Genomic DNA, 26,082 nt, shown 5'->3' on the forward strand with positions numbered 1-26,082 from the left:
GGAGACAGGAAGTGGAATCCGGGGATGTTGGCCACCAACTATAAAGAATGGGGATTTGGAAGAGGACTCGCTCTCATGGTTGTTATAAGAGAACTCGGCCCACGGTAGAAGATCCACCCAGTCCGAGTGGTGAGCATCCACGAAGTGCCGGAGGTAGCTGGACAAGATCTGATTGATCCGCTCCACTTGACCATTGGACTGAGGGTGGTAAGCGGAGGAGAAATCCAGGGTAATGTCCAGCAGCTTACAAGTGGCTCTCCAGAAACGAGAGGTGAACTGAACCCCACGATCCGACACGATGTGGAGGGGCAGACCATGGAGACGGAAGATGTGGCGGATAAAGTCTTTAGCCAACTCGGGTGCAGACGGAAGACCAGGCAGGGGAATGAAGTGGGCCATCTTAGAAAAACGGTCAGCGACAACCCAAATGACGGTACAACCGGCAGAAACTGGAAGGTCGGTGATAAAGTCCATAGCGATGTGTTGCCAAGGAGCAGCAGGTACGGGAAGGGGCAGGAGATGGCCGGCAGGTAGATGTCGGGGAACTTTGTTACGAGCACAGGATGAACAGGCCGCGACGAAGTCTACCACGTCCTTACGTAGGGTAGGCCACCAGTAATGCCGGGCAATAAGTTGAAAGGTCTTTTTTTGGCCAGCATGGCCAGCTAGTTTAGAAGAATGTCCCCAGCGAAGAACCCTCTCCCGATCTGGCACAGCTATGAACGTCTTACCGGGTGGAAGACAAGTTAGATCCAAGGGAGCCACATTCATCACCTTGGAGGAGTCGATGATGTGCGTAGGTTCCTCCTCTTGATCGGAGGACAGGAAAGACCGAGACAAGGCATCAGCTTTGACGTTCTTGTCCGCCGGACGGAAATGAAGAGTGAAGTCGAAGCGGGCAAAAAACAACGACCACCGGGCCTGGCGAGGATTGAGCCTCTGGGCATTTTGGAGATATGCCAGGTTTTTGTGATCCGTGTAGATAATTACCGGGTAGAGAGCCCCTTCAAGCAGATAGCGCCACTCTCCTAGTGCCAATTTGATGGCTAGCAATTCCCGGTCTCCAATGGAGTAGTTGCGCTCCGACGAGAAGAAGATTTTGGAGAAGAAGCCGCACGTTACCATTCTCCCGGTAGAAGACTTCTGGGTGAGCACCGCTCCGGCTCCGGAGGAGGAAGCATCAACCTCCAGGTAGAATTGTTTATTACCGTCCGGACGGTGCAGGACGGGAGCAGAGGCGAAGGCTTTCTTTAGGGAAAGGAAGGCCTCCTCGGCTTCAGGCGACCATATCCTGGGGTTAGCCCCCTTACGGGTAAGTGCAGATATGGGAGCAGTCCGAGACGAGAAGTGTGGGATGAAAAGACGATAATAATTAGCGAAGCCCAGGAATCGCTGTATCGCCTTCAAACCTTCAGGACGAGGCCATTTTAGAACGGAAGAGAGCTTCTCGGGATCCATTTGCAGACCTGTTTGGGAGATGACATAGCCCAAGAACGGAAGGGAGGTCTGATCGAAGAGGCACTTCTCGTATTTGGCGTAAAGGTGGTTCTGCCGAAGCCTAAGCAGGACCTGACGAACATCCCTCCGGTGTGTGGGGAGATCCGGAGAGAAGACCAAGATATCGTCCAGGTATACCACTACGCAGGAGTACAGGAGGTCACGGAAGATGTCATTGACTAGTTCCTGAAAGACCGCGGGAGCATTACAGAGACCGAAGGGCATCACAAGGTACTCGTAGTGACCGTCCCGGGTATTGAATGCCGTCTTCCACTCATCTCCTTGACGGATACGGACCAGATTATACGCTCCTCGAAGATCCAGCTTGGAGAAGATCCTGGCGCCCTTGAGCCGGTCAAACAATTCGGAGATGAGTGGCAGGGGATATTTGTTTTTTACCGTAATGAGATTGAGTCCTCTGTAGTCAATACAGGGACGTAGCGAGCCGTCTTTCTTTTTGACAAAGAAGAATCCGGCTCCAGCCGGGGAGGTGGATTTTCGGATAAATCCCCTAGCCAGATTCTCTTCAATGTACTCAGACATGGCTCGGGTCTCGGCTGCAGATAACGGGTAGATACGCCCACGGGGAGGAGTGGTGCCAGGTACCAGGTCGATCGGGCAATCGTATGGCCTATGGGGCGGCAACGTCTCAGCTTCCTTCTTACCGAAGACGTCCGCATAGGGCCAGTAGGGAGCCGGGAGACCAGGTAAGTTAGCTGGAGTAGGCTGAGGGCGAAGTGGACGGAACGGAACCAGGCAGGTCCTATGGCAGTCAGGACCCCATCGGAGTACTTCACCGGACCGCCAGTTCAATACGGGTTCATGTGTCTGGAGCCAAGGTAGACCTAGCAACAAGGAGTGAGAAAGTCCGGACAGCACATGGAATGAGATCTCCTCAGAGTGCAGCATTCCCACCTGTAGGGTTATAGGTTCGGTGACGAGCAGGATGGTCTCCGAGAGAAGTCTTCCATCCAAGGAAGCAACTGACAATGGCTCCGCCAGGGACTTGGTGGGAATATGGTATCTCTCTACCAGAGACTGGGCGATGAGGTTTCCAGCAGCTCCAGAATCCAGATGGGCGAGTTCGAAGAGACGGTTTTCTCCCCAAGCAATAGAGACCGGTAAGGTCAGAGACGGAGAGGACTTACTTTTGTCTAGGACGACCTCTCCGAGTGGTCCTAGACACTGGCGTTTCCCGGCTTTTCCGGGCAGGAACGGATGAAGTGCTTCTTACTGCCACAATAGAAACAGCTTCCCTCGGCTCGGCGAGATTCTTGGCGAGAACCGACCATCTTGGTCTGGTCGACCTGCATAGGCTCAGGAGAGACGGAGGGAGTGACGGGTTGCTGAAAAGTAGGAGCTAGGCGTGGAAACCTCCTCTCACGGGTGACCTCTTTGGCACGCTCCTGGAACCGCAGGTCAATCCGGGTGGCAAGAGCTATCAGGTCATCGAGGGTGGTAGGAATGTCCCGACCGGCAAGTTCATCTTTAATACGGCCGGACAGACCCTCCCAGAAGACTGAAACCAGAGCGTCATTATCCCAGGCCAGCTCCGAGGCAAGGGTACGGAACCGTATGGTATATTGGCCCACGGTGAGGCTTCCCTGACGGAGGCGTAGCAGTGACGATGCGGATGAGGTCTTCCGTCCGGGTTCGTCGAAGACTTTCCGGAAGGCCGTGAGAAAGGCAGGCAAGTTGGACACCAGGGGGTCTCCTCTCTCCCATAGAGGATTTAGCCAGGCCAGAGCCTCTCCGGTGAGATGGGACATGATGAAGGCAATTTTGGCCCGGTCGGAGTTAAACTGGTGGGACAGGAGTTCAAAGTGCAGGGTGCACTGATTTATGAAGCCCCGAGTCTGAGCGGAGTCGCCTCCGAAGCGAGGAGGTGCAGAAAGCCGGGGTCCGGGGTAGGATACCATAGTGTTGGTGGACAGCGGAGCTGTCGGATTGCGAATCATGGCGCTGGCGGAGGTTGCTGGCGGAGCAGTCAGAGTGTCCAGGCGAGAATTGACATTCCGCAGGTGACCCAGGATGGACTCCTGTTGGGACCTCTGGCGGGACAGTTCATGACACAGGTCCGAGAGCGAGGGAGCTTGGGTGCCACCGGGTTCCATGGCCCGAGCAAACTGTAACGGGTCTGGGAGGCGGAACCTCTGAGCTACTATACAAGGGGGCGGTCCTTGTAAGGGAGCGGGTGGCAATCAGGGATGACGGGCAGGCAGTCACAGCAGGTGACCGGGACAGTCTCTGAGTGGACGGGCTGGAGGTCACAGAAAGTGACCGGGGCAGTCTCTGGATAAACGGGCAGGGAGTTACGGCAAGTGACCGGGGCAGTCTCTGGATGAACGGGCAGGGAGTTACGGCAAGTGACCGGGGCAGTCTCTGGGTAAAGGGTAGGTACGACCTGTGATGGCAGAGCCTCCAGGTAGGCTAGCAGGCAGATGGTAGATGTGTGCTCCCAGGTGAGCAAGCGAGAGTCTCTGGAATGGTAGGTGGTCACAGCACGTGACGGCGAAGCCTCCAGGTAGGCTAGCAGGCAGGTAACAGGTGGGCGCTCCCAGGTGAGCGGGCAGGAGTCTCTGGAAAGGCAGATGGTCACAGCACGTGACGGCGGAGCCTCCAGGTAGGCTAGCAGGCAGGTAACAGGTGTGCGCTCCCAGGTGAGCGGGCAAGCTGGTCCATAGACAGACTGACAGGAGTTGGAAGGCAGACCGTCGGACCTCAGGCTAGCAGGCAGGTGACTGGATATCAGGCAGGACAAAGGCAGCAAGCTGGGAGGAAAATGGCAGGTAACTGGCAGGTAACTGGCAACGGGACCTGAGGGCTGAAGCACAGGTGAGACACAGGTGCAAACAACATTGCTCGGGCACCTCCATTTTGGAGGAGGTGCCCTTTATATGGGAGGTCCTCCGGCAATTGGCCGGGGACTCCTTAGGACGGCGCGCGCGGTCCCTTTAAGAGAGGGGGAGCGCGCGCGCGCCCTAAGCACACTGCCGGGGAAGGAGCGCGCGCCGGAAGCAGCGGGGAGAGCAGCGCTGGAGGACGCCGCGCCAGGAGCGGGGAGGTGAGAGGGACGGCGTCTCTGCCTAGAACGGGGCAGAGACGTCGATGCTACAGCCGATTCCTCCTGACAAAACTGGTGTAACTGATCCAGGTTTGTAGGTCGCCTTGCTCGCAGCCTTTTCAGCTTTGCCCATAAATTTTCAATAGGATTGAGATCAGGGCTTTGTGATGGTCACTCCACAACATTGATTTTGTTATCCTTAAGCCACTTTGTTACCATTTTGGCAGTATGCTTTGGGTCATTGTCCATTTGGAAGACCCATTTCCGCCCAAGCTTTAGGTTCCTGGCTGATGTCATGAGATGTTGCTTCATTATAGCCACATAATCTTCTTTTCTCATGATGCCATCTTTTTTTTGAAGTGCACCAGTCCCTCCTGCAGCAAAACAACCCAACAATATGATGCTGCCACCCCCGTGTTTCACAGTTGGGATGGTGTTCTTAGGCTTCCAAGCTTCTCCCCTTTTTCCTCCAAACAAATGTGGCGCCTGAGGGTTCAGTCGCCACAGGGGTACTGCAGCTCAGATAGAGGTGTGGTATCTCCTCTTCCAGGTAAGGATGGAGCATCATTCAGGACCCCACTTCACACTCAACACTACAACTCTCCTATCCTGTAGGGGGCCTAAATGCACCAGGGTGCTGCCCCGGTCCAGGAAAGAGGAGATGGGGGGAACCAAAGATAGGGGGAACCAAGTAGTGGGTGAGGGTGGAGGAAACACTTACAGGAAACACTTATAGAAACATATATAATATATGGCCATCTTAAGTTCAAGGTCTTTTGATTGTGGTCTTCTGCCAGGGTCCAGCAAGAGTCTGTAGCTGGCTGAAGATTCACAGTCCTCGCTCTCTGGCCTAGAGACGAGGAACGGGTCAGAGTTAACCAGTGACTCTGCCCGGTCAGGGTCCTGTTCTAAGAAGGCCTTGGAGGGGAGCAGAGGAGATAGGCTCCACAGGCAAAAGGATCCCTGCGGGATACGGACGGAGTGGAGTCGCCACCTGTATCCTTCAAACTGCGTTTACCCAGTGGGACCCGGCCTTACACCACGTTCATACCACATACAGTCAGGAGAAGACTCAGTGGGAGAACTTACTAAGGAGAGGAACACACCAGCGGGGTCTCGACAGGTGCTCCTGATCTACCTGGGAAATGCTGAACCCCCTTCCTGGTGGCTGCAGTACGCCGTGTGTAGCAGAGAGAACCTTTGCGGCTGAAAGTTCATCTAAAGTGAGTAAAGACCCGGATGATTTCATTCACCGCCTCCGCTTGTTTATTCCTGCCCGGCACTGCACCCACCATAACTCCACACAGTTCATCAAACTCTGCCCTGAGGCCTACTCCGCCTGTGGGGAGTAGTACCAACCGAGCTGCCAGAACATCAGCCTCAGAGGACTGTAGCTGCGCTGGTAATCTTCACCAGAAACCACAGGTGGCGTAGTCGAACAACCACTTATCCAATAGCCCATTTTCTTTTACTGTGACAACCCTGGGCACGGAACGGGTCTAGGCCAAGACTGCATCCCCACAACATCATCAAGGCCCGGCTCCGAGTATCCCCCATCAGCTCAGGGAGGGCGTCACAAAAACTGGCGTAGTCGGCAGGATTGCGTGCCCCCAGCAACGGAAGAAGATAATCCCCATTGCCGCCGGGTACTGTGCGCCTTTCACAAAAGACTGTCATTACACACTCAATGTGGCGCCCGCCCAAGAAGAACGGACGCCATTATGTGCAAAAACAACAGCAACCTAAGACCTCCCATCGTGGGCCTGGCTCCCCAATGGCGCCAAAAGTGCCGACCGCCCCCTCCAGCAGAGACTGTCCGCATAGTACTGTCCGTCAAGATGGATGGGACGTCCCAAGGAGTGCCCGTCAGCCAGCCGCCCCAAAAAGAGGAGGAGAAGAATACCGCACCCTGCAGCAGAGATGGACGCAGCCAAGGAGATGCCCTCCGTCGCTGGCCCACCAGCTGCTACCTCCCTCACTATGGAGGGAATCCACCTGACCGCGGAGGAGGCCGAGTTCCTCCACGGTGAAACGCAGGATCTGACCCGGAGGGTCGAAGAGGCCCAATGACTGGCCGCCGCCGAATGGAGAGAAGAGGTGCTGAGGAAGATCAAGGCCCGCCGCCAGAGCTCGTTGCGCCTGACCATTGAGGCCCCAGCCCAGGCGGAGGAAGCCCAGGAGGCCCTGTGCAGCCCAAGAGCGGGTAAGGACGAAACCCCAATCCCGGGCGCGGGACGCACCGAAGCCCTCCTAGATCTCCTGCCGTCACCCCTGTCCCTGGACGCCATCGTTTGGGAGCAACTCTTGGCTCCGCAGGCCGAGGCCCAAGCCACCGCCACTGCCGGAGACCTGCTATGCCTCCCGACTCCCAAGCCGGAGAACCCTGCACTCACCTGGGTGTACACCTGCCCCAACCCGGACTGGTCCGTACCAAGAGAGGGCCCGCAGCGACCCCCGCTATTGCCGCTTCCCGCACCTCCGGTCGCCTGCCCGGCGGCAGAAGAGTTTGCCTGGGACAACCAGGGGGGGCGACCTGATGGGCTTCCCCGGGAGACCCAGTCCGAAGCGCGGAGGCGGGAGGAGACCTGCTGTAAGGAGCTCCTCCAGCTCGACAAGGAGAGGCGAGAGAGGAGGATTTGCTGTGAGCGCCTGGTGGTGCGCACCAAGCCTGCGAAGTCACAGGCCCGTCAGGCGGAGGTCACCCGTCCAAGCCCCCGGGAAGAAGGCCTTATCATGCGCTTCCACCAGGAGGCAGGATGGGGCTTTATACGTAGCCCACAGTTCAGCCGGGACGTCTTTGTCAACCGGCGGGACGTCGAGCCGCGGCTGGAGCAGGGCCACCCTGGCCGGAACCTCTACCCGGGTGATCTAGTATCTTACACCCGCCACCACGGGGAGCGTAGGTGGTATGCCCTGGATGTACCCAGTGTATTCAAGGAAGATGCCCCCATGCACCTAGCTACAGAGGACCGGTCAGGCGCCGTTGAAAAGAATGAGCCTTTTCCCCGGTGGGGATACCATTGTTAAGCAGCCCCGGAGGATTCACCTCCCTGTTGTTTGAACTTTTGTTTTCATGTTCTTTTTTGCACCCGGATCATTTGAAACAAACATTTGTCCCTGCGGATGCTGAGCATGAGACAGACCAACATTGTATATAGTTTGCACCTATTTAGGTGCTCCCTATTGGTTTTATGCAAAACCACTTCTACCTCTGACCTCAGAAGCAAAACCTGTCTGGTGTGTCTCTGCTGGAGGTCCAACTCGGGATCTCCATGCCCTGCAGCCACCCCAGGGCCTACGTTGAGGGTTTTGGGCAGGTCCCTCATGCTGCGGAATTAGCACTTTCTACCATACTTTCTACAGTATTTTCTACCTGCATAATGTCTCTTTAACGTTTTATATATTTATACTATATATATATCCTGCAACGTTAAAAGTGTCCAAACCTCCCATAAAAGGAACATTGTTTTACTGTTTACAAAAGCATTTAAAAATTTGAATGTCTGTACCTAATACTTTGCTCTATTGCAGCCCGCGGACGTGCTGTGTTTCACCAGGGGGGAATGTGGCGCCCCTGAGGGTTCAGTCGCCACAGGGGTACTGCACCTCAGATAGAGGTCTGGTATCTCCTCTTCCAGGTAAGGATGGCGCATCACTCAGCACCCCACTTCACACTCAACACTACACCACTCCTGTCCTGCAGGGGGCCTAAATGCACCAGGGTGCTGCCCCGGTCTGGGATAGAGGAGATGGGGGGAACCAAAGATAGGGGGAACCAAGTAGTGGGTGAGGGTGGAGGAAACCATTACAGGAAACACTTATAGAAACATATATAATATATGGCCATCTTAAGTTCAAGGTCTTTGATTGAGGGTCTTCTGTCAGGGTCCAGCAAGAGTCTGTAGCTGGCTGAAGATACATGGTCCTCACTCTCTGGCCTAGAGACGAGGAGCGGGTCAGAGTTAACCAGTGTCTCTGCCCGGTCAGGGTCCTGTTCTAAGAAGGCCTTGGAGGGGAGCAGAGGAGATAGGCTCCACAGGCAAAAGGATCCCAAGGGGACACGGACGGAGCGGAGTCGCCACCTGTATTCTTTATTCTGGCCTAGCCAGAATATCTGGCCCCCGATATCTGACTTTGTCACTTAAAGTCTCAGTCAGAAAAGCCCAGAGGCTTAGTGGATCCCAGGGGGATATGGATGGAGTGGAGTCGCCACCTGTATCCTTCAAACTGCGTTTACCCAGTGGGACCCGGCCTTACACCACGTTCATACCACACACAGTCACTCAGTGGGAGAACAAACTAAGGAGAGGAACACACCAGAGGGGTCTCGACAGGTGCTCCTGATCTACCTGGGAAGTGCTGGACCCCCTTCCCGGTGGCCGCAGTACGCCGTGTGTAGCAGAGAGAAGCTTTGCATCTGAAAGTTCATCTAAAGTGAGTAAAGACCCGGATGACTTCATTCACCGCCTCCGCTTGTTTATTCCCGCGCGGCACTGCACGCACCATAACTCCACACAGTTCATCAAACTCTGCCCTGAGGCCTACCCCATCTGTGGGGAGTAGTACCAACCAAGCTGCCAGAACATGAGCCTCAGTGGACTGTTGCAGCGCTGGTGGCCTTCACCAGAAACCACAGGTGGCGTAGTCGAACAACCACTTATCCAATAGCCCATTTTCTTTTACTGTGACAACCCTGGGCACGGAACGGGTCTAGGCCAAGACTGCATCCCCACAACATCATCAAGGCCCGGCTACGAGTATCCCCCATCAGCTCAGGGAGGGCGTCACACATAACGATGGTCATTATGCCCAAAAAGTTTAATTTTAGTTTCATCAGACCACAGGACATGTCTCCAAAGATTAAGGTCTTTGTTCCTGTGTGCATTTGCAAACATTAATCTGGCTTTTTTATGTTTCTTTTGGAGTAATGGCTTCTTCCTGGCAGAGTGGCCTTTCAGCCCATGTTGATACAGTACTCGTTTCACTGTGGATATTGACACAATCTTACCAGCTTCCGCCATCATCTTCACAAGGTCTTTTGCTTTCGACCTTGGGTTGATATGCACATGTCGGACAAAAGCCGGTTAATCTCTGGGACACAGAACCCTTCTCCTTTCTGAGTGGTATGATGGCTGGACATTCCCATCTTGTTTGTACTTGCGTATAATTGTTTGTACAGATGAACGAGGCTCCTTCAGGTATCTTGAAATTGTACCCAAGGAAGAGCCAGACTTGTGCAAGTCCACAATTCTCTTCCTGATATCTTGGCTGATTTCTTTAGACTTTCCCATGATGCTACACAGAGAAGCATTGTGTTTCAGGTGTGCATTAAAATACATCCACAGGTGTGTATCTAACTCAGATGTTGCCAAAAAAACTATCAGAAGCTTCCAAACACATGACATTATCATATGGGCATTTCCAAAGAAGAAGAAACCGACAGCACTCAGCAAAATGGACGCCCGTTGACTCCAAGGAACCAACTTGGAAAAATTGCAGCAAATAAAGGAAAAACAGCATCCAATCCAGTGTGTTCAAGGTATCAAAATTGTAGTTTATTCCGCCAGATTACAACGTTTCCACTGTTCGCCGGTCTTTATCAAGCATGTTTACAACCCACAATGTGTTCACTTCTACAGTGCCTACAAGTAGTATTCAACCCCCTGCAGATTTAGCTGGTTGACACATGCGGAATTAACTTGGCATTGTGACATTTGTACTGTAGATCAGCCTGGAAGTGGGAAATGCACTGCAGCAAATTTTTTTTTTTTTTTTTTTTTTAAAGCGTTAAAAGTTAATTCAGAGTGTCATTTATTATTCAACCCCTCAAACCACAAGAATTCTGTTTGATCCCCCTAAAGTATTAAGAAGTAGTTCAGGCACCAAGAATAATGAGCTTCACATGTGTGGATTAAAGATCTCTTTTGCCAGCCTTTTCTGACTATTTAAGACCCTCCCCAAACTTGTGAACAGCACTCAGACATGGTCAACATGGGAAAGACAAAGGAGCATTCCAAGGCCATCAGAGACAAGATCGTGGAGGGTCACAAGGCTGGCAAGGGGTACAAAACCCTTTCCAAGGAGTTGGGCCTACCTGTCTCCACTGTTGGGAGCATCATCCGTAAGTGGAAGGCTTATGGAACTACTGTTAGCCTTCCACGGCCTGGACAGCCTTTGAAAGTGTCCTCCCGTGCCGAGGCTAGGCTTGTCCGAAGAGTCAAGGCTAACCCAAGGACAACAAGGAAGGAGCTCCGGGAAGATCTCATGGCAGTGGGGACATTGGTTTCAGTCAATACCATAAGTAATGTACTCCACCGCAATGGTCTCCGTTCCATACAAGCCCGTAAGGTACCTTTACTTTCAAAGCGTCATGTCAAGGCTCGTCTACAGTTTGCTCATGATCACTTGGAGGACTCTGAGACAGACTGGTTCAAGGTTCTATGGTCTGATGAGACCAAGATCGAGATCTTTGGTGCCAACCACACACGTGACGTTTGGAGACTGGATGGCACTGCATACGACCACAAGAATATCATCCCTACAGTCAAGCATGGTGGTGGCAGCATCATGCTGTGGGGCTGTTTCTCTGCCAAGGGGCCTGGCCATCTGGTCCGCATCCATGGGAAGATGGATAGCACGGCCTACCTGGAGATTTTGGCCAAGAACCTCCGCTCCTCCATCAAGGATCTTAAGATGGGTCGTAATTTCATCTTCCAACAAGACAACGACCCAAAGCACACAGCCAAGAAAACCAAGGCCTGGTTCAAGAGGGAAAAAGTCAAGGTGTTGGAGTGGCCTAGTCAGTCTCCTGACCTTAACCCAATTGAAAACTTGTGGAAGGAGCTCAAGAATAAAGTCCACATGAGACACCCAAAGAACCTAGATAACTTGGAGAAGACCTACATGGAGGAGTGGGCCAAGATAACTCCACAGACCTGTGCCGGCCTGATCAGGTCTTATAAAAGACGATTATTAGCTGTAATTGCAAACAAGGGTTATTCCACAAAATATTAAACATAGGGGTTGTATAATAATTGACCCACACTTTTATGTTTAAAATTTAATAAAATTCAACTGAGCAACATAACTTTTTGGTTTGTAAGATTTATGCTTCTGTTCATAAAACCTACTCTCGTTTGCAGTTTGAAGGCTCTAACTTATTTGCATCTTATCAAACCAGCTAAATCTGCAGGGGGTTGAATACTACTTGTAGGCACTGTATAGTGAGGTCTGCACAAGTGCACCAATCACCACAAGTGTCACCCACTTACATAAAATACAAAAATATACAAAATATCATCCTGAGACTTGTTGTTCTCCAAGTTACATCGACATACAACATCAAATATAATACAAAGAGTACAATATAAACCAAATATCACAAATTATTGCATTCTAGCATTACCAAACGTATGATAGCATATCAGTTAACATGGTGTCTCAGAGCTAATCATACTGAGTCCGAATGTGCATCATTGTTATACAATCAGCTAAAGAAGACGCAAGAGTATCGTGTCCTAAATCACAACAGCCGCATGGTATGGACCCCCACCTCCAAACAGAGCCTCATGGTGTGGACCCCCACCTCCAAACAGAGCCGCACGGTGTGGACCCCCACCTCCAAACAGAGCCTCATGGTGTGGACCCCCACCTCCACACAGAGCCTCATCGTGTGGACCCCCACCTCCACACAGAGCCTCATGGTGTGGACCCCCACCTCCACACAGAGCCTCATGGTGTGGACCCCCACCTCCACACAGAGCCTCATGGTGTGGACCCCCACCTCCAAACAAAGCCTCATGGTGTGGACCCCCACCTCCAAACAGATCCGCATGGTGAGGACCCCCACCTCCAAACAGAGCCTCACGGTGTGGACCCCCACCTCCAAACAGAGCCTCATGGTGTGGACCCCCACTTCCAAACAGAGCCTCACGGTGTGGACCCCCACCTCCAAACAGAGCCTCACGGTGTGGACCCTCACCTCCAAACAGAGCCGCATGGTGTGGACCCCTACCTCCAAACAGAGCCGCATGGTGTGGACCCCTACCTCCAAACAGAGCCGCATGGTGTGGAACCCTACCTCCAAACAGAGCCGCATGGTGTGGACCACCACCTCCAAACAGAGCCGCATGGTGTGGACCCCCACCTCCAAACAGAGCCGCATGGTGTGGACCCCCATCTCCAAACAGAGCCTCATGGTGTGGACCCCCACCTCCAAACAGAGCCTCATGGTGTGGACCCCCACCTCCAAACAGAGCCTCATGGTGTGGACCCCCACCTCCAAGCAGAGCCTCATGATGTGGACCCCCACCTCCACACAGAGCCTCATGGTGTGGAACCCTACCTCCAAACAGAGCCTCATGGTGTGGAACCCTACCTCCAAACAGAGTCTCATGGTGTGGACCCCTACCTCCAAACAGAGCCGCATGGTGTGGAACCCTACCTCCAAACAGAGCCGCATGGTGTGGACCACCACCTCCAAACAGAGCCGCATGGTGTGGACCCCCACCTCCAAACAGAGCCGCATGGTGTGGACCCCCATCTCCAAACAGAGCCTCATGGTGTGGACCCCCACCTCCAAACAGAGCCTCATGGTGTGGACCCCCACCTCCAAACAGAGCCGCATGGTGTGGACCCCCACCTCCAAACAGAGCCGCACGGTGTGGACCCCCACCTTCAAACAGAGCCTCATGGTGTGGACCCCCACCTCCAAACAGAGCCTCATGGTGTGGACTCCCACCTCCAAACAGAGCCGCATGGTGTGGACCCCCCACCTCCAAACAGAGCCGCATGGTGTGGACTCCCACCTCCAAACTGAGCCTCATGGTGTGGACCCCCACCTCCAAACAGAGCCTCATGGTGTGGACCCCCACCTCCAAGCAGAGCCTCATGGTGTGGACCCCCACCTCCAAACAGAGCCTCATGGTGTGGACCCCCACCTCCAAACAGAGCCTCATGGTGTGGACCCCCACCTCCAAGCAGAGCCTCATAGTGTGGACCCCCACCTCCAAACAGAGCCGCATGGTGTGGAACCCTACCTCCAAACAGAGCTTCATGGTGTGGACCACCACCTCCAAACAGAGCCGCATGGTGTGGACCCCCACCTCCAAACAGAGCCGCATGGTGTGGACCCCCATCTCCAAACAGAGCCTCATGGTGTGGACGCCCACCTCCAAACAGAGCCTCATGGTGTGGACCCCCACCTCCAAACAGAGCCTCATGGTGTGGACCCCCACCTCCAAGCAGAGCCTCATGATGTGGACCCCCACCTCCACACAGAGCCTCATGGTGTGGAACCCTACCTCCAAACAGAGCCTCATGGTGTGGACCCCCACCTCCAAACAGAGCCTCATGGTGTGGACCCCCACCTCCAAACAGAGCCGCATGGTGTGGACCCCCACCTCCAAACAGAGCCGCACGGTGTGGACCCCCACCTTCAAACAGAGCCTCATGGTGTGGACCCCCACCTCCAAACAGAGCCTCATGGTGTGGACTCCCACCTCCAAACAGAGCCGCATGGTGTGGACCCCCACCTCCAAACAGAGCCGCATGGTGTGGACTCCCACCTCCAAACTGAGCCTCATGGTGTGGACCCCCACCTCCAAACAGAGCCTCATGGTGTGGACCCCCACCTCCAAGCAGAGCCTCATGGTGTGGACCCCCACCTCCAAACAGAGCCTCATGGTGTGGACCCCCACCTCCAAGCAGAGCCTCATGGTGTGGACCCCCACCTCCACACAGAGCCTCATAGTGTGGACCCCCACCTCCAAACAGAGCCTCATGGTGTGGAACCCCACCTCCAAACAGAGCCTCATGGTGTGGACCTCCACCTCCAAGCAGAGCCTCATAGTGTGGACCCCCACCTCCAAACAGAGCCTCATAGTGTGGAACCCCACCTCCAAACAGAGCCTCATGGTGTGGACCCCCACCTCCAAGCAGAGCCTCATCGTGTGGACCCCCACCTCCACACAGAGCCTCATGGTGTGGACCCCCACCTCCAAACAGAGCCTCATGGTGTGGAACCCTACCTCCAAACAGAGCCTCATGGTGTGGACCCCCACCTCCAAACAGAGCCGCATGGTGTGGACCCCCACCTCCAAACAGAGCCTCATGGTGTGGACCCCCACCTCATTCCCATTTCACCTTCAGTTTCATTCTGGCTTTAGGTCGGAGTTAGACGGAACCTATAAAAACACCAGCCAATTACATGCGAAAATTGTGGAGGTACATGGCTCCATGACGGAGCTGCCTACTATCTACATGCACAAATCTGGGCCATAAATCGGCACGCTGTGATTGACTATTGGTCTGTGTGAAGTATGGCTATAATAGGTCCATGGTGCAGAAGTAAATATAATACTCTCATCTGAACGAGCCCCTACACGTCATCCCAGAGGAACCCCTGCAGTCATCAGTTCAAAATGTCATCTGCTTTCAGCCTCATGGAACCGGCTCTACCTGTTTCAGATAACTATCAAACTCCAGAAGACTCAACAGCAAATTGTGCAGATGCCCCAGTGTCCTCCGCGTTCAGGCGCCCCGGTGCCCTCCATGTGCAGCCGCCCTGGTGTCCTCCGCATGCAGGCGCCCCGGTGTCCTCCATGTGCAGGAGCCCCGGTGCCCTCCATGTGCAGTCTACCCGGTGCCCTCCATGTGCAGACCCCCTGGTGTCCTCCATGTGCAGGCACCCCGGTGTCCTCCGCATGCAGTCGCCCTGGTGCCCTCCATGTGCAGACGCCCTGGTGTCCTCCGCGTCCAGGCACCCCGGTGTCCTCCATGTGCTGGCACCCCGGTGTCCTCCATGTGCAGGCACCCCGGTGTCCTCCGCGTGCAGGCGCCTCGGTGTCCTCCATGTGCAGGCACCCCGGTGTTATCCATGTGCAGGCACCCCGTTGTGCTCCGCATGCAGTCGCCCTGGTGCCCTCCATGTGCAGGCACCCCGGTGTCCTCCATGTGCAGGCACCCCGGTGTCCTCCGCGTGCAGGCACCCCGGTGTCCTCCGCGTGCAGGCGCCTCGGTGTCCTCCATGTGCAGGCACCCCGGTGTTATCCATGTGCAGGCACCCCGGTGTCCTCCGCATGCAGTCGCCCTGGTGCCCTCCATGTGCAGACGCCCCGGTGTCCTCCATGTGCAGGCACCCCAGTGTTATCCATGTGCAGGCACCCCGTTGTGCTCCGCATGCAGTCGCCCTGGTGCCCTCCATGTGCAGGCAACCCGGTGTCCTCCATGTGCAGGCACCCCGGTGTCCTCCGCGTGCAGGCGTCTCGGTGTCCTCCATGTGCAGGCATCCCGGTGTCCTCCATGTGCAGGCATCCCGGTGTCCTCCGCATGCAGTTGCCCTGGTGCCCTCCATGTGCAGTGTCCTCCATGTGCAGGCACCCCGGTGTCCTCCGCACGCAGTCGCCCTGGTGCTCTCCATGTGCAGGAGCCCCGGTGCCCTCCATGTGCAGTCTCCCCGGTGCCCTCCATGTGCAGACCCCCTGGTGTCCTCCATGTGCAGGCACCCCGGTGTCCTCCATGTGCAGGCGCCTCGGTGTCCTCCATGTGCAGGCACCCCGGTGTTATCCATGTGCAGCCACCCCGGTGTCCTCCGCATGCAGCCACCCTGGTGCCCTCCATGTGCAGACGCCCCGGTGTCCTCCATGTGCAGGCACTCCGGTGTCCTCCGCACGCAGTCACCCTGGTGCTCTCCATGTGCAGGAGCCCCGGTGCCCTCCATGTGCAGTCTCCTCGGTGCCCTCCATGTGCAGACCCCCTGGTGTCCTCCATGTGCAGACCCCCTGGTGTCCTCCATGTGCAGGCACCCCGGTGTCCTCCATGTGCAGGCACCCCGGTGTCCTCCATGTGCAGGCGCCTCGGTGTCCTCCATGTGCAGGCACCCCGGTGTTATCCATGTGCAGCCACCCCGGTGTCCTCCGCATGCAGCCACCCTGGTGCCCTCCATGTGCAGACGCCCCGGTGTCCTCCATGTGCAGGCACTCCGGTGTCCTCCGCACGCAGTCACCCTGGTGCTCTCCATGTGCAGGAGCCCCGGTGCCCTCCATGTGCAGTCTCCTCGGTGCCCTCCATGTGCAGACCCCCTGGTGTCCTCCATGTGCAGACCCCCTGGTGTCCTCCATGTGCAGGCACCCCGGTGTCCTCCATATGCAGGTACCCCAGTGTCCTCCGCGTGCAGGCGCCTCGGTGTCCTCCATGTGCAGGCACCCCGATGTTATCCATGTGCAGGCACCCCGGTGTCCTCCGCATGCAGCCGCCCTGGTGCCCTCCATGTGCAGACGCCCCGGTGTCCTCCATGTGCAGACGCCCCGGTGTCCTCCATGTGCAGGCACCCTGGTGTACTCCGCACGCAGTCGCCCTGGTGCTCTCCATGTGCAGTCTCCCCGGTGCCCTCCATGTGCAGTCTCCCCGGTGCCCTCCATGTGCAGACCCCCTGGTGTCCTCCATGTGCAGGCACCCCAGTGTCCTCCGCATGCAGTCTCCCCGGTGCCCTCCATGTGCAGACCCCCTGGTGTCCTCCATGTGCAGGCAGCCCGGTGTCTTCCGCATGCAGTCGCCCTGGTGCCCTCCATGTGCAGACGCCCTGGTGTCCTCCGCGTGCAGGCGCCCCGGTGTCCTCCATGTGCAGGCACCCCGGTGTCCTCTACATGCAGTCGCCCTGGTGCTCTCCATGTGCAGGAGCCCCGGTGCCCTACATGTGCAGACCCCCTGGTGTCCTCCATGTGCAGGCACCCCGGTGTCCTCCGCATGCAGTCGCCCTGGTGCTGTCCATGTGCAGGCACCCCGGTGTCCTCCACATGCAGTCGCCCTGGTGCTCTCCATGTGCAGTCTCCCCGGTGCCCTCCGCATGCAGTCGCCCTGGTGTCCTCCGCGTGCAGGCACCCCGGTGTCCTCCGCGTGCAGGCGCCCCGGTGTCCTCCGCGTGCAGTCGCCCTTGTGCTCCCCATGTGCAGGAGCCCCGGTGCCCTTCATGTGCAGGCGCCCCGGTGTCCTCCGTGCGCAGGCGCCCTGGTGTCCTCTGCGTGCAGGCGCCCCGGTGTCCTGCACGTGCAGGCACCCCGGTGTCCTCCGCGTGCAGTCGCCCTTGTGCTCCCCATGTGCAGGAGCCCCGGTGCCTTTCATGTGCAGACGCCCCGGTGCCCTCCGCGTGCAGGCGCCCCGGTGTCCTCCGCATGCAGTCGCCCCAGTGCCCTCCATGTGCAGACCCCCTGGTGTCCTCCATGTGCAGGCAGCCCGGTGTCTTCCGCATGCAGTCGCCCTGGTGCCCTCCATGTGCAGACGCCCTGGTGTCCTCCGCGTGCAGTTGCCCCGGTGTCCTCCATGTGCAGGCACCCCGGTGTCCTCTGCATGCAGTCGCCCTGGTGCTCTCCATGTGCAGGAGCCCCGGTGCCCTACATGTGCAGACCCCCTGGTGTCCTCCATGTGCAGGCACCCCGGTGTCCTCCGCATGCAGTCGCCCTGGTGCTGTCCATGTGCAGGCACCCCGGTGTCCTCCACATGCAGTCGCCCTGGTGCTCTCCATGTGCAGTCTCCCCGGTGCCCTCCGCATGCAGTCGCCCTGGTGCCCTCCATGTGCAGACGCCCTGGTGTCCTCCGCGTGCAGGCACCCCGGTGTCCTCCATGTGCAGGCACCCCGGTGTCCTCTGCGTGCAGGCACCCCGGTGTCCTCCGCGTGCAGGCGCCCCGGTGTCCTCCGCATGCAGTCGCCCTTGTGCTCCCCATGTGCAGGAGCCCCGGTGCCCTTCATGTGCAGGCGCCCCGGTGTCCTCCGTGCGCAGGCGCCCTGGTGTCCTCTGCGTGCAGGCGCCCCGGTGTCCTGCACGTGCAGGCACCCCGGTGTCCTCCGCGTGCAGTCGCCCTTGTGCTCCCCATGTGCAGGAGCCCCGGTGCCTTTCATGTGCAGACGCCCCGGTGCCCTCCGCGTGCAGGCGCCCCGGTGTCCTCCGCATGCAGTCGCCCCAGTGCCCTCCATGTGCAGACCCCCTGGTGTCCTCCATGTGCAGGCAGCCCGGTGTCTTCCGCATGCAGTCGCCCTGGTGCCCTCCATGTGCAGACGCCCTGGTGTCCTCCGCGTGCAGTTGCCCCGGTGTCCTCCATGTGCAGGCACCCCGGTGTCCTCTGCATGCAGTCGCCCTGGTGCTCTCCATGTGCAGGAGCCCCGGTGCCCTACATGTGCAGACCCCCTGGTGTCCTCCATGTGCAGGCACCCCGGTGTCCTCCGCATGCAGTCGCCCTGGTGCTGTCCATGTGCAGGCACCCCGGTGTCCTCCACATGCAGTCGCCCTGGTGCTCTCCATGTGCAGTCTCCCCGGTGCCCTCCGCATGCAGTCGCCCTGGTGCCCTCCATGTGCAGACGCCCTGGTGTCCTCCGCGTGCAGGCACCCCGGTGTCCTCCATGTGCAGGCACCCCGGTGTCCTCTGCGTGCAGGCACCCCGGTGTCCTCCGCGTGCAGGCGCCCCGGTGTCCTCCGCATGCAGTCGCCCTTGTGCTCCCCATGTGCAGGAGCCCCGGTGCCCTTCATGTGCAGGCGCCCCGGTGTCCTCCGTGCGCAGGCGCCCTGGTGTCCTCTGCGTTCAGGCGCCCCGGTGTCCTACACGTGCAGGCGCCCCGGTGTCCTCCGCGTGCAGCCGCTCTTGTGCTCCCCATGTGCAGACGCCCCGGTGCCCTCCGCGTGCAGGCGCCCCGGTGTCCTCCGCATGCAGTCGCCCCGGTGCCCTCCATGTGCAGACCCCCTGGTGTCCTCCATGTGCAGGCAGCCCGGTGTCTTCCGCATGCAGTCGCCCTGGTGCCCTCCATGGGCAGACGCCCTGGTGTCCTCCGCGTGCAGGCGCCCCGGTGTCCTCCATGTGCAGGCACCCCGGTGTCCTCTGCATGCAGTCGCCCTGGTGCTCTCCATGTGCAGGAGCCCCGGTGCCCTACATGTGCAGAGCCCCTGGTGTCCTCCATGTGCAGGCACCCCGGTGTCCTCCGCATGCAGTCGCCCTGGTCCTGTCCATGTGCAGGCACCCCGGTGTCCTCCACATGCAGTCTCCCTGGTGCTCTCCATGTGCAGTCTCCCCGGTGCCCTCCATGTGCAGACGCCCTGGTGTCCTCCGCGTGCAGGCACCCCGGTGTCCTCCATGTGCAGGCACCCCGGTGTCCTCTGCGTGCAGGCACCCCGGTGTCCTCCGCGTGCAGGCGCCCCGGTGTCCTCCGCATGCAGTCGCCCTTGTGCTCCCCATGTGCAGGAGCCCCGGTGCCCTTCATGTGCAGGAGCCCCGTTGTCCTCCGTGCGCAGGCGCCCTGGTGTCCTGCACGTGCAGGCGCCCCGGTGTCCTCCGCGTGCAGTCGCCCTTGTGCTCCCCATGTGCAGGAGCCCCGGTGCCTTTCATGTGCAGACGCCCCGGTGCCCTCCGCGTGCAGGCGCCCCGGTGTCCTCCGCATGCAGTCGCCCCGGTGCCCTCCATGTGCAGACCCCCTGGTGTCCTCCATGTGCAGGCAGCCCGGTGTCTTCCGCATGCAGTCGCCCTGGTGCCCTCCATGTGCAGACGCCCTGGATTCCTCCGCGTGCAGGAGCCCCGGTGTCCTCCATGTGCAGGCACCCCGGTGTCCTCTGCATGCAGTCGCCCTGGTGCTCTCCATGTGCAGGAGCCCCGGTGCCCTACATGTGCAGACCCCCTGGTGTCCTCCATGTGCAGGCACCCCGGTGTCCTCCGCATGCAGTCGCCCTGGTGCTGTCCATGTGCAGGCACCCCGGTGTCCTCCACATGCAGTCGCCCTGGTGCTCTCCATGTGCAGTCTCCCCGGTGCCCTCCGCATGCAGTCGCCCTTGTGCTCCCCATGTGCAGGAGCCCCGGTGCCCTTCATGTGCAGGCGCCCCAGTGTCCTCCGCATGCAGTCGCCCTTGTGCTCCCCATGTGCAGGCGCCCCGGTGTCCTCCGTGCGCAGGCGCTCTGGTGTCCTCTGCGTGCAGGCGCCCCGGTGTCCTCTGCGTGCAGGCGCCCCGGTGTCCTGCACGTGCAGGCGCCCCGGTGTCCTGCACGTGCAGGCGCCCCGGTGTCCTCCGCGTGCAGGCGCCCTTGTGCTCCCCATGTGCAGGAGCCCCGGTGCCCTCCATGTGCAGGCGCCCCGGTGTCCTCCATGTGCAGGCGCCCCGGTGCCCTCCGCGCGCAGGCATCTCGGTGCAGACGGGGTGTCATTTTCATCACCCTTTAATTTTTTTTTCCCCATTATTTCTTTTTTTGACGGTAAAAATGAATAGCGTCATTAAAAAATACATCTCTTCCAGCAAAAAACAAGCCCTCGTACGGTTTTGGGGACAGAAAACTAAAAAAGTTATGGCTCCTGGAAGAAGGGGAGGAAAATAAATAGAGGACGTTAACCCCTTAGATGTCGCAGTCGATGGTGACCGAGGCGTCTAAGGGGTGTGACAGAATATAGCCCCATTGGTCCCTGTGTGAACAGTGTCACATTAGCTCTTCCTCCTACAGGCAGGTGGTGTAAGCCATCATGGTGGCGGCATTAGCCGGCAGACATTGAGGCTAATCATAGCCGGTGTGAGATGATGAGCGTTTCCCTGTGACCTATCAGTCGGCAGATCCTGGCAGCGAGCGATGCCATGTAATCAGCTCTGAATGCCGCTTATCACCGCCATTTATAACACAACCTTTACCCTCCTCCTGGTCAATGTTCTTTATATTATCTCTAGAATTTATACAACCAGCATGGCGGCGTATACAATGACGTGTCTATCATAGAGACGACTGCTCTGTACCGCCACCTAGTGGTGCATTCTGCAATATAACAAATGCCACAAAAAAGCCCCCATATGGCCACACTTACAGAAAAATAACAGCTGGTGGCTAATGGCTGCAGGGTTTGATAGAAGCGGCTTCTAAGCAGACGCAGCTCGGCCACGCGTACCATGCGCATCGAGGGCTATGTGTGACCCCAGCCACCCTCAACATACTTTAAGGGTGACGGGTCACTGGTCATAAATATGTATTTTGTGAACCCGGTGTAAATGTCGTTGTTCTCCTGAATCCGGCGATGTTTTACTTTTCTTCCTGCTCCTCTCCGTTCCTGAGATATGACCCCTTCTTCCTTGTATAAAAAGAATCTAATCTTGTTAGTCAAGTGGGCGTGATAATCAAGACGACACCCACTTGACTAACAACACTAAATTTACAGACAAGAAAGAGGAGGCCATATCTCAGGAACAGAGAGGCGCAGGAACAAAAGAGAAACATCGCCGGATTCAGGAGAACAGCGGCAGTAAAAATAGTGACATATTTATGGAAAGTGACAGGTTCCCTTTAACTCCTACTACAGCATTGCAGTGTATGGTATCAGTGATCAGGAGATCACAGGTTCAAGTCCCCTGAAGAAAACTAATGTAAAATATGTAAAAAAAAAAAAAAAAAAAGACAATTAATTTGTTCTTTTCAATTTCACGCCACTTGAATTATTTTTAAGTACATTGTACGGTAAAAATGAATGGTGTCGTTTAAAACTACAACTTGTCCTGCCATCCACCCCAAAAGCCCTGCTATGTCTATGCCAACGGGAGAATAAAAAGTTATGACTCTTGGAAGAAGGGAAGGAAAAAACCAAAAACACAAAATCACCCTGTCTTTTAGGGGTTAATCTAATGTGCAGCCTCATTACTCAGCAGGTGATGTTTTCACACAATTGCAGGAGGCAGTGACACCTAGTGGTCACATGTAATACCACATGCATATTACTAATAGGGGTTTAGTTATCCTTCTATTTACCTTTCTCTTGGACTTTTCTAACAAACGTATCATTTTTTTGGTGCCATTTTTCACTTAGTTTGCACCTAAACTCTGCAGCTTTGGCTTTGCCAGATGTTTTTAGACACATTTATGACTATGATGCTCTTTTGTGCATTTTTGAGCAGAACTGTGATTTTTTTTTTCTTATTTTTGCTCCTTTCTCCACTTTTTACTGCTGGCATCTTTGACTACAGATCTATACAATGTCTCCTTTTGCTGTTTATGTGGCGCTAAGGGTTGGGGTCCCAGTGGCCTGTCTGTGGCCTCTTCCGCTTTACCATTTTCACCTATGCACTTTCTCTATCTGTACTGCCCCCTATAGTCCTAGACCAGATACGTATTGGGCTGCATTGACATATTGTGGCCACTATGTTTTTTTTCTTGCTTTTTTTTGTATACCTGGGCTATCACCCCGACAATGCCGTTTCGCCTCAGCTTTTTCAAAGGGGTCTCTCTTGCTATAACAGTAAGTTACAATATGGAATCACTTTGGTTATGTTTATTCCACTGATGTACATTTGGGGTTCCCCACAGTGACAAATGAGGTTATAGGAAAGGCACTTGTGCTTTATATACTGATATACAGAGCTCTATTATTGCCCTTCTTTTTACTGTGGTACATGGAAATACTTCATTGATACGAAATAGGCTAAACCCTTACGACATTTCTAGCACTTGCACTTTTTCTACAGTTCTCAATCTCCATTAATTTATTATCACAATATTGAAATTTTGCTGCCGATTTGTAGTTACAGACCTGGCAATATCTGTCTGCTACAAATTTTGGATGCCTTCCGCTCGTTTATTAATTTTTTTTTTATATATTTGAAACATTAATAAAGCTTGAATTATTTTATTGTTTGTTACATGGACTAAATGAGTCAGGGGAAAGGCAAGGGTTAACAGGAGGATTATGCTATTAGGGTCAAGCTTCGGTGAGTTACCAGCAGTGAGTTGCTGAACCAGTCGGGCTGGAGAAATGGCTGCTGGAATGTGGTGGCATGGTGCCCGGAGCGGCCGGCCTCCCAGCTCTGTGTGAATAGAGGCCGCATTGTAGAATACGGAATGTGTGTGACGGGTGCAGCCCGGAGCGGAGTCATCAGCGGCAGCACAATATATCGCCGCCAGCCAGAGGTTTACTAGGTACAGTTGTAAATGGTAATGAATATGTGCACACTGCAGAAATAGTGCTACCCATGGTAAAGTAAAGCGCCATATTCCGTCATGAGAAAAAGTAAGTACACCCTCTTGGAATTCTGTGGTTTTACATACCAGGATATAATAAAAGAGAAATACGGTGTGTACAGCATCATTCATGGTCAACTTAATGACTACAAGGTGCTGGTATGCTGTGTTTGGTTTTCGCCAAACATCCCCGCTTTGGTCTCTTCTGACCAAAGGACAGAGTTCCAGAAGTCTTGTGGTTTGTTCAGATGCAACTTTTATCCATACTGCCATGTTCTTTCTAGAAACAAAAGGCTTTCTCCTGGTAACCTTTCCAAAAAAGCCGTACCTGTTTAGTCTATTTCAAATTGTACTGTCATCAACTTGAACATTTAACATTAAAAAGCCTTTAGAGTCTGAGCTGTAGCTCTTGGGTGTTTTTGCAATTTCTATTAGCATTGCACAGTCTGACCTTGGGGTGAATTCACTGGGATGTCCACTCCTAGGATGATTGTCAACTGTCTTAAATATTTTCCTCTTGTGAATAATCTTTCACTGTAGAATGATGGACTCAAATTTGTTTGGAAATGGCCTTATAACTCTTCCAAATTTGATGGACAGCAACCATTCTTTTTCTAAGTTGATTACTATTCTCTTCCCTCATTAGCATTGTGATAGCACAAGCCTGAATGTTCCAGACCAGCAAATTGCCAAAACTTCTGCTCTTACAGAAGTGGTCACACTTTCTGATATACAATCAAGGGCATCTGATTAGCAGCTCCTGGCTGCTGTTCACTTTCTTAATTCTTAATTAAGAACATAAGCAGACATATGTCCCTTAGAGATGTATTCACATTGCTAGGTTCCGGGTATTTTGAGAAATGCCTTACCGCGGCTGTCAGGTACACATGAATTGGACAATTTATGTGCTAAAATTTCTCATTTATTTCTATTTTCTACAGCAGTAATGCTATTCATATTTCATATATTTCATGTTCTCATACTTAGCGTTACAGTGTGCTGCTTTGTTTGTTAGTTGTATATGGAGGTAGCTGCTCCTAGTAAGCACCTGTTCACACCTGTTTCTTGTTTTGGAAGTGCCGTCAGTCTTTTCTGTTTCTAGGTTCTTGTCTCTCTACAGGAAGTGGGATGGGATTTTGTTTCTCTGCTCTTATTATCCTGTTTGTTAAATTGCATATGGAGAGCCAGCTTTCAATTTAAGGTAGGCGAGCCATTAGACAATGGTAGATATATGCAAGGAAGTGTAGAATGAGAAGTTCCAACACCTATAGTGCTGGCAGAAAGCTAATAAAGAGGAACCACTCACTTAAAAAAGTGGATGGCAATTTACAAAGTTTGAGAATCGGGACCGTTTTTGGACATTTTAGACTGAGCTTTGCACCAAAAGCAGTTTTATCTTTTTGTGGAGGCGGAGGGCAGCGAGGCCATGTTTTTTGACAGTTTGTTTCATGATGACAGTAATGAACAGGTTATAGTAGAATAGAAGCTATTCTCTGCCTGTAATGGGAGGGGGGGATTCATAACGAACAGGAAAGGGTGGATAACAGCACAATGAGGGCAGCCGGTCACCTGATTCCCAAAATCCGCCCTTGTGCCAGTGAATAGAGCAGGATCGCCACCCAGATACTATTCATCAGCACAACTCCATGTAAGTACTCGCCGTGTCCTCTCCGACATGTAAACTCTGCAGGTGAATGCGTCTCATGTACCTTTGAGGATTACGTAGCTTTTTTCCTCATACATATTCCTAAGGAGGCTTTTTATTAATGACCTCCGCACCACTGTGTGCAGCTCCCTTATCTGCACAGGTCCTACATTAACCCAATGATTATTGATTAAGACATGACGTTTAGTCTACAGTGCGACTATACTGTGAGCCGAAGAGCTTCTGCAGCAGCTTGGTAACCCTATAACAAAAAAAAAAAAAATCAACTATCTTTGCTGTATAGTAAAATAATAAGGGAAACAATCAGAAAGTGTCTGTCAAATAGAGAAAAATACTACAAGGAAACAGTCAGCGTGTATCTCCCTGTGCAGTATATGAAATTCATGTCTGGGAATAAAGCAGCAAGTGTGTCTCTGTGCACTATAGAAAGAGAATTCACTGCCTGCAAACAGTCGGCAAGCTGCTCATTGATGGCTTCCTAGTCACATGTATGAGCCCTAGTTATTACAGCTGATCCATGTGTGGCTACCAGCTGTAGTTTCCCAGCAGAATCAGCATGGGAATCGTATGTCATTTCTTTGAAGCGGATCCTAAAGGAAACCTCTCCAAACTATGCACTGTCACTAGTGTTGAGCGATACCTTCCGATATCGGGAAATATCGGATCGGATTGGATCGGACCGATACCGAAAAAGTATCGGATATCGCCGATTCCGATACCGGAAACCAATGCAAGTCAATGGGACATAAATATCGGAATTAAAATAAACCCTTTCTTTCCTTGTAGGTTATTTCTACATGAAGGAAAACAACTAAGAATAATGTAGAATGTATTGGGGGAGGTGGGGGAGACAATAAAGGCATAGAGGTTTAGCCCAGTCAAATGGAATAGCAGGAAT

The 26,082-nt window shown here is 54.6% G+C and overlaps 1 protein-coding gene across 4 annotated transcripts in view; it reads left to right on the forward strand.

The window, feature by feature from the left end:
• ANXA9 (annexin A9) overlaps positions 1-26,082 on the forward strand; it is a 107,663-nt gene that overhangs the window by 43,988 nt on the left and 37,593 nt on the right. Inside the window, exon 1 of one of the 4 annotated variants that reach the window (XM_073639575.1) lies at positions 23,435-23,567. The exons of 1 other annotated variant lie outside the window; for it this stretch is intronic. The gene's annotated coding sequence lies outside the window, so the exon portion shown is untranslated. Of the gene's footprint in view, positions 1-23,434; positions 23,568-25,051; positions 25,167-26,082 lie in introns of those variants that run through there. 2 more of the 4 variants (XM_073639577.1, XM_073639572.1) reach the window with 2 other exon arrangements.

This window comes from Phyllobates terribilis, unplaced genomic scaffold, assembly GCF_046119375.1.
Source record: "Phyllobates terribilis strain yellow unplaced genomic scaffold, ASM4611937v1 Scaffold_7__3_contigs__length_470593459, whole genome shotgun sequence".
In the NCBI taxonomy this organism is placed as follows: domain Eukaryota; kingdom Metazoa; phylum Chordata; class Amphibia; order Anura; family Dendrobatidae; genus Phyllobates; species Phyllobates terribilis.